General features: G+C 35.4%; 1 pseudogene; it reads right to left on the reverse strand.

The window, feature by feature from the left end:
- Window positions 1-1,916: 1,916 nt before the first annotated feature.
- The window catches only part of LOC131043316 (replication protein A 70 kDa DNA-binding subunit A-like), a 43,598-nt pseudogene continuing 25,751 nt past the window's right edge, over window positions 1,917-19,763 (reverse strand).

The raw sequence follows: 19,763 nt of genomic DNA on the forward strand, positions 1-19,763 counted from the left end.
TTGCTTTATATTTAAAGTATACCCAAGCCCACTAATAAAATCAAAAGGATATTCAATGAGTTCATCATCCACAATTTCATGATGGATATCAGAAAGTGTACAACCTTTTCAACAAATGACCGTGCCAACAATATAATTTTCTTCACTAGTAACAATTATATATTCCATATCTACAATTGGACCCATCTGCATTATTTTCCACATGTACCTATCAATTGGTTAAGTAATGGATAAAATTATAACAAAAAATTTAGAAGTCTGGTTATAATAATGCTATGAAATGATGTGTATTTTCATCTTCGTGCATCCATAACTAAATGAAAAAAGAAAGTCAAATTTACAAATGAAGGGGTTAATTTGGAAATGGGAAAATTAAGAGTCAATGAAGGTGTTTGTTTTCCTTGGCAGTTGCCCTGAGGAATTGTTTCTTTTCCTTGTTATTCCAATTCTGGTTACCGAGGCATGATTTATGAGATCTTTTAGTTTCAGATTAGTGTAAATCAACATTTGTTACTTGGAAAGAATGGCATGGCTTCACATGGAAATACAATTGCATTTCGTAAGATTGCAAATTTCTATTTTGGCGGTAGAGTATGCCATCTGTGAGGCCACTAAAAGGATAAAACAAACATTACATTAGAGCTCGATTAGTTAATTTTATGCCAGAACTGAAAAGTAATTGATTGAATTATCCAATCGTGTCTATTTTTGCAGTCAAAGGTACAAAATGCAGGTTTGAGCCTAATAGGTGGTAGATGGATGAAAGGGTCTTATCCTTTTCAACAAAACAATGACGGTCTACAACAAACTAAATATTTTAGTAATAATTTCATAAACAAATCCCAAGAAGATTTATTTTGAGATTTGTTTAGATATCGTTACGGTATCAAGGTTGTGAAGGCTATAAAACAATGATTCCTTCATCAAGACTGTGTATAGAAAATGATGAATTCCTTTGGTGTTAATTGTTTATGTGTATGCACGAACAATCTTAGATAATTTCTAGAGGAGCAGATTGTCTGCCTATTCAACAAAGGGAATGATGAGGAGAAGATGTTTGTCATAAACATCTTAGGGACATATTTATGGGCTAATGGGCATGTACATGATGGATTTTTTTATGAGAACTTGTTCTCCTCCATCATCTAGATTTTGGGATATGCCCTTCATACCTATGGTATTGTGCATCATAGAGTGAAGGAGGAGAATGCTCAAGGTGTGAAGACTACCCTGGAGACCATTGAGATTGGACCACGGTCAAAGATCATTCTTGGCTTTTTTTATCTTAATGAAGAAGGCAAAAAGACCAAATTGGCTAAAGCATGGAAGTTATTCAAAGTTGGGGTAGGACAGAAATACAACTTGGATGAGATTAAGGCCTTCATGAATGCTAATGGTGATCTATTCCCTACAGAGATCGTAGAAAGGTTGAAAGTGATTGGAAAAGGGATTGGTTATCTATATCACTAATCACCCATGTGTGCCTCCTTTTATCAATGATCCCACATGTCCTTGTGGTGTCTCCCCTCTTAATATCTATGTACTTTTTTCCTATTTTTGAACATATGGGAGCTACCCCCTTATGGCAATACTTATGTAAAAAATACTTTATAGTTTTCTAGTATATTATGTTGTTATGACCGTTTCTTTTTCTCTATTTGAGATCTCCATGCTCGCTCATGGGCATTTTTTCTAGTGTTTTTCTATTGTTATTGTTAGATATTGTAAACTGTAATCAATATTCACTATCTCTTGGTTACAGATCAAATGATAGTTCTTCACATTTTCTTCACCCTAGTTTACTAATTATTTTCATAGATGTAATAGTGTTTTTCATGGTTGACATTATTAAGTTAAAACAGATGAATGAGATTAATAGTTAAATGGAGGGGACAAGATTTTTTCTAAATACCTGATTAGGTATTGTTCCTCGGTCCTCTTTGATTGTAAATCTTGAGAAGGGCTTGAAGTTGTAGGTTTCTATGAGGTTTACTTCTTGCCTTCTAAATTAGCATTGTTTGATTTAAAATGAATATTGTCTAAATTCAAATATGCATTTATTGCATCCAACTTTTCCTTCTTGGCACCAATTTGGGGCTATGTTCAAATTGTTCTCAATTTTTGCCCCTACTTCTGAGTGAAATATACTCAACAAAATGAAACTTGCTGGTGAAATTCTAAGTTCTGGAAAAGTTCAAATCTCATCTTACTAACTTGACGATGTATATGTGGAGGCACACATTAGAAGGGATCACCATCAATAAAATATTGTTATAGCTATTGCTTTTGAATTTTTGACTCCTGCGATCCATCGCTGATGACACATGTGGAAGTCCTTTGTCCAACCCCTACTTCTGACATTTGACGAATAAAAAATCCCTTCGAATATTTGTATTCAAGATAGAAACTTATAAGACCCCTACATCCTTAATATATATGCAATATATTGCTTTGATTTTTGGGATATTAAACCCCCCAATATGAACACGCATGATATCATATTGCCTAGTGGGTGAAGCCCCTGTGATCTTTGTCTTTGAGCTTCATTTTCTCTTATTCTTCATTCTTCCCTTTCAACTCAAGTCATTTGTTCCCACGGTCATCTTCAATACTCCCTTCAATATTATCTTTGGTATTGTCATTGATATTCTCTCCTTTTCTCTTCTGATTCAAAATTTAATATTGGGCACACCATAGCTATAACAAAAATTATATTTGGCATAAATTAAATGTATTATTTTTAGAGAATTATTATAGCCAAGAAGTTTGGACTTGGAAAATTAAAGTGTAAGAATGGTAAACCTATTTATATTTGATAGCAACTAAATTTTGCATACAAGAAAACTGGAAAAGGAAGATTCAAAATAGAAAATTTAGATTTATTTTTTGGTCGGTAATAATGAGTAGTTTATTTCAAAATAGGATTTGAACTAGCCCGAACCAGGTGGGGCTACAACTAGGGAGTCACCTCCCCAGAAACATCTCCACCATCATGCACAGAAGAGATAATATAGATACTCTCCCCCTTTCCCCTCTTATCCTTTTTTCATTTGACCTCTATCCATCCATCTGATCTAGCATTCTCCAATAGCTTTAGATTTGAAGCCCACACACCATCCATCCCCCTATTAACTCGACACTGCTACTTAGATTGATGCCCATCAATCTTCACTATATCACCTCCCCCTAGGGAGCCAGAACAAGCCCTCATATTCACAACAACCTCTCTATTGTCTAGATTAGAACTACAACCCAGATGAGAACCACCCTTCACCACAACGTCCTATCCTCCTACCAAACCATGCTCAATGTTTGTTGGATCTAAACTGAAATCAACTTATAGTTCCTTTTCATTTGCATCTTTGATCAAACCCCCCAGACCCTGATGGGTTATCAGATTCTCCTCCTTCTTATCCACCATATAAAATTGATGGGTAACCTCTTTCCACCAAGGCTTTGGTTGCTCCACCCTACACCTATCACATGACTCAACATTATGTCCAGTCTTAAAACATCTCTTGCACCTAAAGGTAACCCCCTCATAGTTCATAGGCTGAATCCAATTGCCTTTTGAGGTAGTAATAGAAATATCTAAAGGAAGTTCCTTAGATACATCAATCTCAAACAATAATTGAGCAAAACTAGTGTGCAACAAATTTAAAGAACCTTCATTGGTCATTAAAAACTTACCTAAAGAGTTCCCAACAGCTTCAAAATAACAGTCAAACCAGAATTGCATTAGAATATTTGGAAGCTGGATCCAAATAGGGGTATGATCAAAGGATATAGATAGTGGATTGAAAGTCGAATGTCGGGGTTTCAACATCAGTGGATTACTATCCTCCTAGCACCATTAATTGCAACCCAGGACTTTGTTCCTATCCACCTCGCTTTGGAAAACAACAACAAAAAACCCTCGGGCATGTGGGTAAATCTGCACACAGTCATCTACAATGGGTTCCCAATGAATATAGATCCACTTATGGAGATCACCAAGACTCATCCAAAGTCTTATGAAATGTTGAATAAGCCCTAAGTCAACAAAAACTCTCTCAATATGATCCACTTCCTTCTCTATCTCCTCTATTAGATTAACAATAACTAGCTTTGATGCCAGTGCCAAATTCATAGTAGAGGGACCCAATTTCTCCAACCCATGAGGCATCGAATCTCCATTAGTCATTGAATGAAAATTTCTCTGATCCAAAAAAACACCATACCTAGCACCTACTATGGATCCAAACTGAGATCGACCCTCATGTTCATGCCGCTCACTATCACCATCAAAAAATACAACAAAACCCTTGCAATCATGATAACTCCCAGGGGCACCATGCCAACTATGTTTGGAGAAATGCCTCATATCAATCAAATCTCCCCTTCACCGTAGAGACCCAACTCTTTACACCCCTGGGAGGAAGATTTCCAACACCGAAAACTACCCTCAAAGGAACCTTAGGTTGCGGAGGTATTCACAGCAACAACTCTAGTATTTCTCAACCTCCACGATGTAACATAATAGAAGTTAATTTAGATTACTATCAAAGAACAATATAAAATTTGTAATATAATAAATTTGATGATGTATACATAAAATATAAAGTTATTAAATTAAATAGACTTGGCTTCCTTTGTATCTAGCACTTTTTTATTATCAAGATCCCTCAAGGGCAAGATGAGATTATAGGATAGTAAAAAATAAGTTAATACATACAAAAATTTGACATGAATAAATTTTAAATTTGAAAATTAGACATGTTGAAGAACAAACATCAATTACAATTATGGAAGTCACACCATAAAAGGAAAATTTTGGCATTGTAAATTGTTTAAAAGGGTGGAATAGTTATATAGCTTATGTGATATTAACCACTCATATATTTGAATAAATCATTAGATTTACTATTAAAAACAAGTAATATAAGAGGTCTATTGCATTGATCAATTGTGAAGAAATCAAATCAACTAAATTAGACATATGCAATGAGTTAATTTGAATGTTTAAAAACCTGGTTAGCAAGATATACATTGAAGAAATTTAATGTAATAAAACCTAGAACTTAGCTATTGAATCTAATAAGGCCCTGCTTTCAGCTGAATACTCATTTTTTTTATATTTTGATGATAGTGCACTTAATCCTTTGTTCATCATTATAGATCTCTTTTTTTACTTGAAGTTTAAAAATGTATTTGTTGAAAAGGACCTTTTGTATAATTTCTCCAAACTTGACATCATCTAGTAGTTCATGCTTCAATTTGTTTAATTATTTTATTGTAATACCCCTAATTTCTTCTACTACTTCTTCAAAAGTTGTAACCCAAGTGAAACTAGCATGGTCTTGCACTTTGCATTGAAGCATATATCTATAATCACATTCTAGAATATTCTTATCGCATCTTCCACATTACCAATTACCATTTCCATTACCGTTGACCTTCTTTTTGCATATCCTACTTCCAATCTTCAAGGGGCAAGTTGTGTAACAAATATTGTCCACCTTTATGAAAGATAAGGTATCTTTTATTATTGTCCAATAAGGTTTATCATAGTTGCCTTGCTCGTCATCCTCAATTTATGCAATACTTTTTAACATTCTATCTTGCATTGAAAATGAGGTTTCCTTTGTAATAGAATGAAAATTGAGATTATTTCCTTCTATATCAAACCAAGATATCAACTACTTTGACTATATAAGATGTGGATTTATAAGAAGCTTGAGGGCTTCACATGTGAACTTGGGTTATAGCACACACATTCATGGAATACTAAAGAATCCCCCTATTTTAAAAAAAATATTGCCCTAAACACTTTTTTGTCACCCCTCCCAATACACAGCCTCAATTAAAAGCCCCACTATTTTCACCAATATTGTATTTTTTTAGAGCCAAAATTAAAAACCCCCATATTTTCACTGATAGACAATATATTGCACCCTCATTTTTGGGATATTAATATTGGCATGATTGGCATAACTGATGCAGATGAGTTGTTGACTGTATCAGTAGAAGAATGATGATGACATGATCAGTTATTTGTGCTGTCATTGATGGCAACCTATGTCAATTAATGTTTGATGGTGGTTACAGATGAACTTTGATGTCTGACTTGTTGGATGAGTAATTTGGTCTACTGGATTTAGAATTTGTAAGTAAGACAACATTTACCAGCAGGACTAAGAATTAGGACTTCAACTGGTAAAAGAAAATATTTTGATGGAATCAGTAAATCGGTGATGGTTGGAGACTTGTGGTTCGAGACATAAGCTTTTAGGATGGATTTGTGTATGTGATCGGAACCACATCCTATGTTGATTATCGGAAAGCATGTTTTGAATTTCTGATGGAGTTGTGCTAGGGTTTTAGGACCGGTGATGAATTCACTCAACCGGTAATGATTTCTGTTATGATAGTGATCGACGGTGAGTCTACATGAAGTTGGTAACATGAAATAACCCACGTGAAAGATTTAATTGTTATTTTGGCATGATTCAAGGAAGAATTTCTTGGGAATCAACGAAACGCTTAGTTTAGTCTTTTGAGGATACAGATCAGATTTTCGTGATGGGTTATGATCAACCAATGATTAATATTGCATTGTAATTTGTTGTAATGATCTATATAATTATTTGTGATGATCTCTTATGATTTGAATTGTAAATTCATGATGTAATTAGGGTTTTGTGGCCAACCTAGTTGAGATGGCGATTTAGGGCAACACAACTGATGTTTCATGCGTTGGTGGCATTTGGAGAATGAGTTAAGTCATCCCAAAGAAGATAGAGATCTGCCTGAGTGTTGCAAACTGTGAAGCATAACTGGATCTGATGTAGCAAGCTAAAAGTGCAAATTAACGGATCATTTTTCACTGTTATTCTCTAACAATTACAACAGCATAAATCCCTTAACCGGGTAGGTCCTAACAGGCATTTTACATCCAAGTCCTCTAATAGAGCAGCTCACAAAAGAGTGTTTAAATCCTCTAACCAGGTTGATCCTAACAGATCATTAAGCTCCTAGCTGGAGTGATAGGCAAATCCCTTAACCGGGTGACTCCTAACGGGGTCTGCTCCTAATCGGGCATATTGTAAGCTCCTAACAGGGCGTACTTCGAAAGAGTACAAATTATTGTGGGTACCAATCACCATCGTGGTTTTTTCCCATTTGGGTTTCCATGTAAAAAATCTTGGTGTTCATGTGTGGAATGCCTTTTCATAGTGTTTATGTTTTCATGCATTATTTTTTATTACCGGTTATGATAAGTTTACTGTTGTTTATCAGAGATCTATAAGTGGTTACTGGTAATGTTAATGAATTGATAGATGAAGTATTCTGATCTGATAATAAGTGAGTATGAGTATGTATTGATCAGATATCTAGTTGGTGAATACTCTGATTAATAAGATTGCATAATTGGGTAACAATTGTATGAGATCTGCTAAAGGGATAGATTCATTGATTTAAGGTCTGTTGTAAATGATATTTTGATTTGAAGTTTTGAATTGTGTTAATACTGACTCACCCCCCCTCTCAGTATTAACCAGATCCTTATAGGATTAACAATTGGTATTAGAGTTGTGGTCCTCTATGTGCAAAAAAGCTTAACCGCTTGAGGAAAAGATTCTGAGGAAGACAAAATGATGAAAAAATAGGGTCTGAAATTCAACAAGGATAATTATAAGATCTGGAAAGACAAAATGAAGATATATCTACTACTACTGTGGCTCAACATATTGAAACATATTGAAACATATTGGTACTCAATATTAGAAACATATTGAAACAACATATGTGGCTCCTACTACTGCTCCCTTGACACCAGATGAACTTAAAGATTAGCAGGAGAACATGCAAGCCCTTGAAGCTATTGTAAGTACTTTATCTAATTCTAAATATATTGATGTTCAAGGATTGGAAACTGCACATGAGGTTTGGGAAAAATTAGAAACAATTCATGGAGGAGATGAGCATGTACAAAGAGCAAAAGAGGAAAGCTTGAGAGGAAAATTTGATGGTATGAAAATGCAAGAAGGGGAAAACATTGCACAGTATGGTTAGAGAATTAAAGAAGTTGTTGGTAGTATAAAAGGTGTTGGTGGTAAAATTGATGATGATGTTGTGGTAAGTAAAATTCTCAGAAATCTTCAACCTCAGTATGCTATTAGAGTATCGGCAATCCAAGAACTAAGATCCATTTCAAAGGATAAGGTAACTATTGACTCTTTGATTGGTAAGCTTAAAGCCTTTGAGTTAAATAGTTTTGACAATAGTGTAGCAAAATCTACTGAATTTTCTTTTAAAGCTTTTGTTACTAGTTCATCTACTAGAAAAGGAAAGAATGTATGTCAAAGTTATGAGTGCAGATCTAGTCATGGAGGTAACCGGGAAAGTGAAGACAATGAAGATCAAGTAATGGAACTTGAAGCACTGCTAGCCAAGAGATTTCCAAGAGGCACTGGTAAGTATAAAAGAAAGCTACCTTTAAAGTGTTTCTCTTGTATTAATATTGGTCATATTGTTGCTAACTACCCCAACACAGATAAGAAAGATAAGTTCAAGAGATTCAAAGGGAAAGGCAGAAAACACTATTATGTTGCAGTGGATGAAGGTTGGACCGATGAATAAATCTGAAGATGAAAATGACAATGAAGAGATTGTGTTTGCAACTGTAAAGGAGGAATTGTCTGATGAGAAGTCATTGGTTTCTCATGTAGAAAACCGTAATGAATGGATTATAGACAATGGTTGTTCACACCATATAACCAGAGATAAGAGTAAGTTTCTAACTCTTAATGAATTTGATGGAGGTGTTGTTAGATTTGGAAATGACTCTCCCTGCATGGTGAAAGGTAAAGGTTCTATTTCTTTGAATGGGAAGAATAATACTTATGATGTATTTTGGGTTGATGGTCTGAAACATAATCTAATAAATGTTGGACAACTCAATGATAAATTTTATTTGCTTGAGTTTAATTGTGGAATCTGCAGAATCCTTGGAGGAAATGGTGAATTGATTGCTACCAGAAAACAAATAAGAGGTAACTTATTTCATTTAAATGCTAATGTCAATAGTTGTCTAGTTGCAAAGATGGAAGATAGTTGGTTATGGCACAAGAGATGTTGTCATATGAATTTTGATAACTTGGTGAAGGTAAGCAAGTCTAGTGTTGTGAGAGGATTACCATAAATTGTTAAACCGAATAATGTGATGTGTAAAGACTATCAAATTGGAAAGATGACCTCTATTTTATTTAAGAGAAAGAAGTGTATATTTGAAAATATTTTGGATTTGGTTCATACTGATCTCTATGGTCCTATGAGAACAAAAAGTTATTTTGGTCATAGATATTTCATGCTTTTTACCGATGACTATTCTAAGATTATATGGGTTACATTCCTAAAGGAGAAATCTGAAGCCTTTAGTAAATTTAAAACATTTAAAGATCTAGTTGAGAATGAGACAGGTAAAAACTTAAAATGCTTAAGATCTGATCGAGGAGGAGAATTCACATCTGATGAGTTTGTCAAGTATTGTGATGAACGGGATATCAAGAGACACATTTTTGCTCCAAGGACACCACAACAAAATGGTGTAGAAAAAAGGATGAGCAAAACAATTGTTGATGCTGGTAGAACAATGTTATTACAAGGTAATATGCCTAATATATTTTGGAGAGAAGCAGTAAGTACTGCAGTCTACACATTAAACTAGATACTTGTAAAGAAAGACAACAATAAGACACCTTATGAGCTATGGTATGGTAAAAATCCTTGTGTTAGTTATTTCAAAATCTTTGGAAGTTAATGTTTTATTAAAAAGGATGACTACACTGGAAAGTTTGATGCAAAATCTGATGAAGGATTATTTCTTGGTTATTCTTCTAAAAGAAAAGCATATAAATGCTATAATAAGAGAACTAAGAAAATAGTTGAAATTTTTAATGTGAAGGTGGATGATTTGTCAAATAAATCTGAAGGATCAAGCAAGTCTGAATCTGAAAAAGATGATAATGAAGAAAGATTGGTGACCTTTGAACCGGGAGCACAAAATAATGATCAACCGACAAATGCAGTACCGATAAGTGAGGATAGTGAAGAAGAAAGTAGTGAATCGATTGGTGAATCAGATGAGGAAGATGTAGAACTAACACAGACTATACTTAGATATGTGAGATTAAATCACTCTCAGGACCAGATAATTGGTGATAAGAATGTAGGTGTGCAAACCAAGAGGAAGATTAGAGAAAATTCTTGTTTGATCTCTACAATGGAACCTAAGACAGTTAAGGAAGCACTCAAAGGTAATGACTGGGTGAAAACAATGAATGAGGAATTAGATCAAATAGAGAAAAATTAGACATGGTCACTTGTTCCTAGACCGGAGGACAAGATTGTGATTGGAACTAAATGGGTCTTCAGGAATAAGTTAAATGAAGATGGAAAAGTGGTAAGAAATAAGGCAAGGTTAGTCTACAAAGGATATGCACAGGAAGAAGGTGAAGACTATGGTGAAAGTTTTGCACTGGTTGCAAGATTGGAAGGAGTAAGGATGTTGCTGGCATTTGCTGCATATAAGGGATTCAAATTCTACCAAATGGATGTCAAGTTAACCTTTTTGAATAGAATTCTTGAAGAAAAAGTTTACATTGAACAACGGGATGGTTTTTCCTTGACCGATGATAAGGACATGGTATGTAAATTGCATAAAGCTTTGTATGTTCTAAAGCAGGCACTGAGAGCATGGTATGAGAGATTACATGCACATTTGATCAAGATTGGATTCCAGCGTACCAGTGTGGACAGTAATATTTATCTAAAAACTGATGGAGACAAGATGCTAATAGCTGAAGTATATGTAGATGACATAATATTTGGTGGAGCTGATAATATGAGTATGGACTTTGCTGATGAGATGAAAAAGGAATTCAAGATGTCTCTGATGGGTGAAATAAAGTTCTTTATTGGATTACAGATCCAACAACTGGATGGTGGTATTTTTATCTGTCAAAGCAAGTATATTAAAGAGGTGCTGAAGAGTTTTGGCATGGAAGACTGTAAAGTGGTAGGTACACCAATGGTAATAGGCTGCAAATTGAAAAAGCAAGATGATTCACCTGATGTTAGTGAAAAAGAATACTGGTCTATCACTGGTAAACTACACTGTTGTACATAGTAGACCGAACATTTCTCATGTTGTTGGGTTAGTTGCAAGATTCCAAAAAGAGCCCAAAGAAAGTCACATGGTGGCTATTAAGAGGATTTTTTGATATCTTAAAGGAACATTAGACTATGGATTATGGTATCCCTGCAAAGGAAATTTCACTTTAGATGTTTTTACTGATGCAGATTGGGCAGGCAATGTGGATTATAGGAAAAGAACAATCGGTGGATCTTTTCTACTTGGAGGAAGACTTGTAGCATAAACAAGCAAGAAACAAACTTGTGTTTCTCAATCTACAGCTGAAGCTGAGCATGTTGTTGCATCCATGAATTGCACGCATGACATATGGATGAGATATGTGCTAGAAGGATTCAAGATAGATATGTCTGAACCACTGACTATCTATTGTGACAATACGAGTGCAATAAATATTTCCAAGAATCTTGTACTTCATGTAAGAACCAAGCATATAGAGTTGAAGTATCATTTCTTAAGGGAAAGAGTTCAGGAGAAGCAGGTAAAGATGGAGTATGTGAAGAGTAAAGATCACTTAGCTGATATCTTTACTAAACCATTGCCAAGGACTGCTTTTGAGTTTCACAGAAGTAAATTAGGGGTTAGACCCCTACACCAGAAGAACTAAGATGTTGGAATTGCATCAATCTTGTGGATTTCATGTTTATTTTTCATTAAGGATTAATGAAGATGTGAGTTATTCCGTAGGGGGGGCGCTCTAATGCAGTATGATATGATTTACAGTTCTAATCAGATTGAAGTCAATTGATGCATTTTTAACTTTGGCATTGTTGTCAAAGGGTGAGAAGAAAAAGAAATCATCTAATCACTTATGGGAGAAGAAAAAGAAATCTGGTGATCAGGCTTGAAGAGAAGAAATGACAGTGAAGACCGACAAATGTAGAGACCGACAGTTAATGTGCTAAGATGCAGATGATTGGCATATATGATTGTATATTGATTGTATGACTGATTGGTGTTGCCATCAATGCTAAAGGGGGATATTGTTGGCATGATTGACATAACTGATGCAGATGATTTGTTGACTGTATCGGTAGAAGAATGATGATGACATGATCAGTTATTTGTGTTGTCATTGATGGCAACCTATGTCAATTAATGTTTGATGATGGTTACAAATGAACTTTGATGTCTGACTTGTTGGATAAGTAATTTGGTCTACCGGATTTAGAATTTGTAAGTATGACAGCGTTTACTGGTAGGACTAAGAATTAGGACTTCAACTAGTAAAATAAAAGATTTTGATGGAATCGATAAATCGGTGATGGTTGGAGACTTGTGGTTCGAGACATAAGATTTTATGATGGATTTGTGTATGTGACCGGAACCGCATCCTATGTTGATTACCGAAAAACATGTTTTGAATTTCTGATAGAGTTGTGCTAGGGTTTTAGGACCGATGATGAATTCACTCAAGTGGTAATGATTTCTATTATGACGGTGATCGACGATGAGTCTACATGAAGTTGGTAACATGACACAACTTGTGTGAAGTATTTAATTGTTGTTTTGGTGTGATTCAAGGAAGAATTTCTTGGGAATCAACAAAACACTTAATAGTGTGCTTTGAGGATACAGATCGGATTTCCATGATGGGTTATGATCAACCAATGGTTGATATTGCATTGTAATTTGTTGTAATGATTTGTATAACGATCTGTGATGATCTCTTATGATTTGAATTGTAAATTCATGATGTAATTAGGTTTTTGTGGCCGACCTAGTTGAGATGGCTATTAAGGGTGGCACAACTAATGTTTCATGTGTCATTGGCATTAGGAGAATGAGTTAAGCCATCCTGGAGAAGATAGATATTTTCCTGAGTGTTGCAGACTGTGAAGCGTAACTGGATTTGATTTAGCAAGCTGAAAGTGCAAAGTAATAGATCATTTTTCACTGTTGTTCTCTAACAATTACGACAACATAAATCCCTTAACCGGATAGGTCCTAACAGGCCTTTTCCATCTAAGTCCCCTAACAGGGAAGCTCACAAAAGAGTATTAAAATCCTCTAACCAGGTTGATCCTAATAGATCATTAAGCTCCTAGCTGGAGTGATAGACAAATCCCTTAACCGGGTGACTCCTAACAAGGTTTGCTCCTAACTTGGCGTATTGTAAGCTCCTAACAGGGCGTACTTCGAAAGAGTGCATATTATTGTGGGTACCAATCCCGACCATGGTTTTTTCCCATTTGGGTTTCCACATCAAAAATCTTGGTGTTCATGTGTGAAATGTCTTTTCATAGTGTATGTTTTTATGCATTATTTCTGATTACTGGTTATTATAAGTTTACTATTATTTATCATAGATCTATAAGTGGTTACCGATAATGTTAATGAATTGATAGATGAACTATTTTTATCTAATAATAAGTCAATATGAGTATGTGTTGATCAGATATCGAGTTGGTGAATACTCCGATTAATAAGATTGCATAAGTGGGTAACAAGTGTATGAGATCTGCTAAAGGGATAGATTCATTGATTTTAGATCTGTTGTAAATGGTATTTTGATTTGAAGTTTTAAATTGTGTTAATATTGATTCACCCCCCCTCTCAGTATTAACCGGATCCTTATATGATTAACAATTAAACCCCCCAATATGAATGCACGTGATATAATATTGCCTAGTTAGTGAAGCCCCTATGATAAGAAGTTGGGTTGTGGTAATTATTCCCAAATATTTTTCACAAAAATCACTAATTTTTGTGGCCTTTATAGTGAGAATGGGGAAAGTTCCTGAATTGCACATTTCTTGGAGTTGTTGGCCTTCCTTATTGCAGAAACCACCCCATATTGTTAACTCCACCATACAATCTGACGTGTCTTTCAATTGAATAGTTCTCCTCCCAATTTGTGTGACATTCTTTCTAGATATTATGCTTATTGGATCAGTTGATAAAACAACACCAATGATATCAACCATAGAATTTTGCTTTTCATGTTCTCAAGTTCACTTATTGGTGTAAAATGGAATTGTTGTTTTGGTATTAAGCTATCCTCCTCCAAACACAACTCAATTGTTGAATTACTTTCTAAGAAAATTTCTCAGTCATTCTTTAAATGGTTGAAATTATTTTGTGCAGGTTTGAGTCTCCTGTTTAAAATGGTAAACACTCTCCTAGTTTCTCTATGACCATAAAATTGTTCTACAACATCATTAAAACTTGCTACTCCTTGTACTAGAAAATGTCTTTTTCATCATGTAGTAATTATTCGTCCTAATTAATTAAGTAATTATTTAATTATTTAATTAAGTTAATTATTCTTCTAAACTAACTTAATCATCACATTCAACATTTCTAATTATTCAATTTCCACTTCTTAATTAATTAATCATTTAACCCCTTTCTCAAATATTAATTAAATACTATGTATTTAATTAATTACGATTAATTCCTTAATTAAATCATCTTTATTATTTAATTAATTCAATTTCTAATGTTTAAATAATTTAAATTAATCAACTTATTCCTCCAAATTCCCCAAATTCTAACTTCAAATAATTCCATCTAATTTCATTTCTCCCAAATTCACAATTCCCCAAATGTGGATTTCAATTAATTCCATCTAATTTCAAATCATCAAATTCACATTTCACCAAATCTGAATTTTAGTTAATTTCATGTGCATTTCAGCATTCGAAAGTCCAAATTCAAATCCAAATTGAAAATAAAAATCAAATTCAATTTTAAAATCCCACAGCACATGTTGAAATCATAACTGATTGATCAAATCAATTATCTAATTAGTTAACTCAGTTAACTCTTCAATCTCCCTTTTTCACTCCAAATCTTCTTTTTCTGACTAATCAATCAATTCAGTCTTCTGATCCATCAATTTAGTCATCTCCTTCATCATCTCAATCAACTAGCTAACCTATTTAGTTGACTCCCCAATCAATCTTGTTAAAAGATCAATCAAATTGAGTTCACTCTTCAATCAATCTCAATTGACTATCAATCAACACTTCGGTTCAAATCTTCACCCCTTCAGTGTTGAAAATCTATAAATTCAACCTCTTTTCTCATTTCAATCTAGAATCACAGTCTTTGAAATGGTTGCTAATCTATGCAGGAAATCAGTGCAATACCTGAGAGCTAATTCAACAACAACTAAGGAGAAGAGCAATTGAAGCTTTGTCAAATTGATTGAGGGAGTCTTAATTATATTTATTTGCTCAATTCAATTGATTTTATATTATTCAATTGTTATTTAGGATTAATTTTAATTCAATTAGAATTTATGATTCGCTCTTATAATCTGATTGATTTATGATGATTTTAACCGTAATACAAATGGTGAACCCGACGTGAAACAAACATATCTAACCTTCGTTCACTGATTTCTTTGATTTTGTAGGTCCGTACAAACCTAGAAATTGCAAGTTCGCAATAAACACTGCAAAAATTCGTAATTGCAAATATCAATTCACATTTGATGTCATATTAATTCGCAATTGCTTTCATAATGTCTCGCAATTGCTAAAACTGCTTCACAATTGCCAGAAGCGGTCAAAATTGAATTTTCGTTTGTCATTTCTCAGTTAATTATTTTGTGCACCTAAACCATTAATATTTTCTAATTCTAGAAAATTCATTTTTTTTGCATGAGATGTGTCTAATCTGATGACAAGAAGGGTTATATTCAAGATTTCAGGTGCAAGAAGGAGGAGACAACACAAGAGGCAGCTTAAAGCATACCAAAGGAGATCATTAAGGCAGAAAGGCAAATCGAAGAAACCCAACGACAACAAGATACAACTTTACAATACCCGATCATGCACAAAGTCTTCAAAGGGTCCAAGATTTACGATGCCACTATAGTATAAGCTCGCATGATCAGAAGCAAAGACTCAGAAAACCAAAAATCTTTCTCTTTTGTCTTATATTTATGTCTACATTAAATTCCAAATTCTACCTATTAACTAATTCACAATTGACATGTCAGTAATTTGCAATTGCTCATAGATCAGTTCGCACTTGATGTTACAGTAATTCACACTTGATCAGTTAGTAGTTCACAATTGATTAGTAGTTAATTCATAATTGTCATTTGAAATTTTCTTCATTTTGTCTTTCATATTTTCTAATTTTTGTCAGAATTACTCTCTGATTGTAAAAAGACAGAGCTCTATAACCAAGGGAAAGATAGGCTAGAAAGCCCACCATATGTCCACTAACGTCATTTTCATTTGCAGGGTTAGAGTAGAAAACTTTTCTTTTGGTGTTTTTTAAAAAGAACAAAACAAACTCTTTTCTTTACTTCACAAGTTGCTATGAGGATTAAAAATGAATACCATGCATGTGTGGAGCAACATCTCCACTTAGAGTAGAGAATCATTGCAATTGGAGGATAAAAAGAATTATGTTTTACGTGTCTTTGAAGTGATAGGTATTATGCTCTCCCCTTAAAATGGGTGATCAAAAAGCCAAACCCACCTCTTTATGCTTTATTTCATTTTCTGCATTAGAATAAAACCTTTAGAAGGCATGCCTCCCAAGTAGCCCATAAGGCCAAGTGAGAGGGAACGACCTAAGTGATAATAGCTAAAGCCAAGTATTCTAAACCACTATAAAATAAATGTGTTTGCAATGAAAGTTGTAAGCAACGGGTGATACATGTTGTCATAACGACATTATGCCTCCCCCAGTGTCTTTGGCACGTAAAAACCTAAATAGTGCAACCTCTTCAGACTGGGATACCTCCTTAATGGAACATAACACATTGCTGATTATGACTACCTAAACAGAAGCTTGATTAAAAACTTTAGGATTTAGAGGCCAAACCAAGTCAGTGACCAGACACTTGAATTATCACAATGCAAGGGTGGGGAATAATCCACCCCCAAGACACTCACCATATATCTCCCAAGATAACAGGCCAATTGAGGAGAAAATCTTCTTTGGTCTAATTTCTAGAAAAAGGCAAAAAAAATGGGCGCACCCTAGGGTGTGACAGGGTTGTTTGAGCTGACGGAGTATCGAGCTGTGGGTTGTGATAATACTTGTGACCTTTTGACATTAGGAGAGTTTGCTTGATGTGCTATCAAATTGAAAATACTATCGAAAAAAAAATGGGGTCTTGAAAAAGATCTTAACATTCATAACGATTTGAAAAACAGTCCTTTAAACAAGTACTCTTGTGAGATTTTGCCAAGATCAAGGGCACAATGAAAAGCATAAAGAGAGACAATAGAATGACAAGAACAAACTATATTCTCACCAATATACAAATGATCAACTGGATTAACCAATACAATGAATATGAGCCTTCTTATATAGGCAAGGCCATATGGATATATGAGCACACAATCATGACATGTGGCTCAATGAGAAACAAGGGTAGGTAAGAAATAATAGGGGTAGGTAGGAGAAATAATATAATATTCCACAAGAGGTGGATGACCCACCGAATGTGGAGTGTAACAACAAGATAAGACCACAAAAGGTGGAATTTCTCCTACAAGCTATATCCCTATGTGCACACTTCCCTAAGTGTCTCATATCCAAACTATGAAGAGATGCATTATCCTAAGTTAACTTAAGTGAAGTGTAATAATATCCATGATGAATATTTATTTACACCAACACCCCCCCTTAAGTGCAACTTAGGGGAATGAAGACTCAATTCAACAATACAAGATGGGTCCCGGCTACGAGGCCATGATAGGTACCCATATACATTATGCAAAAGCAAGCAAAACTATGTAATGCAATCTCTCACAAACAGAGAAAGGGAGAAAACCCAGTGGGAAAAAACTCACCCCCAAAAGAGAGATGAATGTAGAAAAGACTCTCAAAGAAGAAGGACAAAACCTCAAAGAGGAAAAAGTCCCCCCCATAAGAGAGGAAGGAGAATTCAGCTGACCCCCCCTAATGAGACATCTCGCACCCCCAAGAGAGCTCACAACTGCTGGAACTTACTCTCAGTGAAAGGTTTGGTGAATATGTCTGCAACCTACTCCGCTATAGGACAATACTGCAAATCAATGACCTGCTCCTGAATCAACTCTCAGATGTAGTGCATATGGATCTCAATGTGTTTGGTCCTCTGATGTTGGACTGGGTTCTTCAAAATTGCAATAGCACTCTGATTGTCACAATGTAGAACTGTCGGTCATGGAGTGGTGAACCCAAACTCTATGAGAATCTGTTGAAACAAATGGTCTCAGTCGCTGTGTTAACTACTCCTTGATACTTAGCCTTAGTCGAAGAGAGAGCAATAGCATGTTGCTTCTTGCTCTGCCAACAAATGGGGCCTAAACAAAGGTGAAAATTGTAACCTGAAGTAGACTTACAATCATCAAGATCACCAGCCCAATCGAGGTCTGTGTAACCAACCAAGTGAAGTCCTATGCTGCTACATAGTGAATCCCATAGTGATGTGGACCCTGGATGTAATGAAGGATGCATTTGGTGGCTTTCCAATGAAGCTTATGTGGTTCTTGCATGAAGTGGGAAACCATGCCAACTACAAATGAAATATCAGGGCATGTGTGAGTCAAGTAAATGAGACTACCCACAAGCTGACAATACAATGTGACATCAACTAGTGGAGAAGAGAACTGAGCCTCAAGCTTGACTCCTGAAAGAAAGGGAGTTGGTGCAGGCTTACAATCAGCCATGTGAAAGCGTGCAAGAAGATCAAGAGCATACTTGGGTTGCGAAAGAGTGATCCCGGAAGATGACTGTGAAACCTCTCCTGAGAAAGTAGTGCAAAAGACCCAAGTCAGTCATAGAAAATCTGTCATGCAAAGCATATTTGACCGTGCTAATGATGGATGCAGTGCTCCCTGTAATGATCAAATCATCAACATAGAGCACAAGTATCAAGTGAGAGTCACCTTGTTGCAAAATGTAGACATCCAGATCAGAATGACACCTGGTGAACCTTGCTGAGAGAAGAAAGGAATCCATATTGGCATACAAAGTCCTGGGGGCCTACTTAAGGCCATAGAGAGATTTCCTTAGTCTGCAAACCAAGGAAGAATCCTGGATGAAACCCTATGGTTGCTCCATATAAATCTCCTCATCTAGATCCTCATGAAGAAAAGTACTCTTCACATACATTTGATGTACAACCCAACCATGAACTGCAACAATAGCAAGTGTCAAGCGAATGGAGTTAATCTTGGCTATGGGCGCAGAGGTCTCAATATAGTCAACACCTGGAACCTGAGAGAAACCTTTCCCAACAAGCTGAGCCTTATACTTATCCACACTACCATCCACTGCAAACTTGGTCCGATAGATCCACTTACATCAAACCATATTTCTCCCCTTAGGGAGAGGGACTAACTCTCATGTGTTGTTCCTCATCAAGGAACTATACTCTTCCTCCATAGCTTGGTCCCACTCAAGAGCCCCTGATGCTTCCTGAAATGTTTGTGGATCAGAAACGGTAGCAATGAATTCATGTGGAAGGTCCTGATGTTGTGATCGAGTCCTCCATTTATCCGAAGGATCCCCAACAAGAGAACCCACTGACTCAAGTGTCTGTCGAGCCCAACGAGGTCTAGGTGGAGGTGGAGAACGAGGCTCCTCAACTGCAAGCGGACCCTGCGGA

This window comes from Cryptomeria japonica, chromosome 7 (assembly GCF_030272615.1).
Source record: "Cryptomeria japonica chromosome 7, Sugi_1.0, whole genome shotgun sequence".
NCBI lineage: Eukaryota > Viridiplantae > Streptophyta > Pinopsida > Cupressales > Cupressaceae > Cryptomeria > Cryptomeria japonica.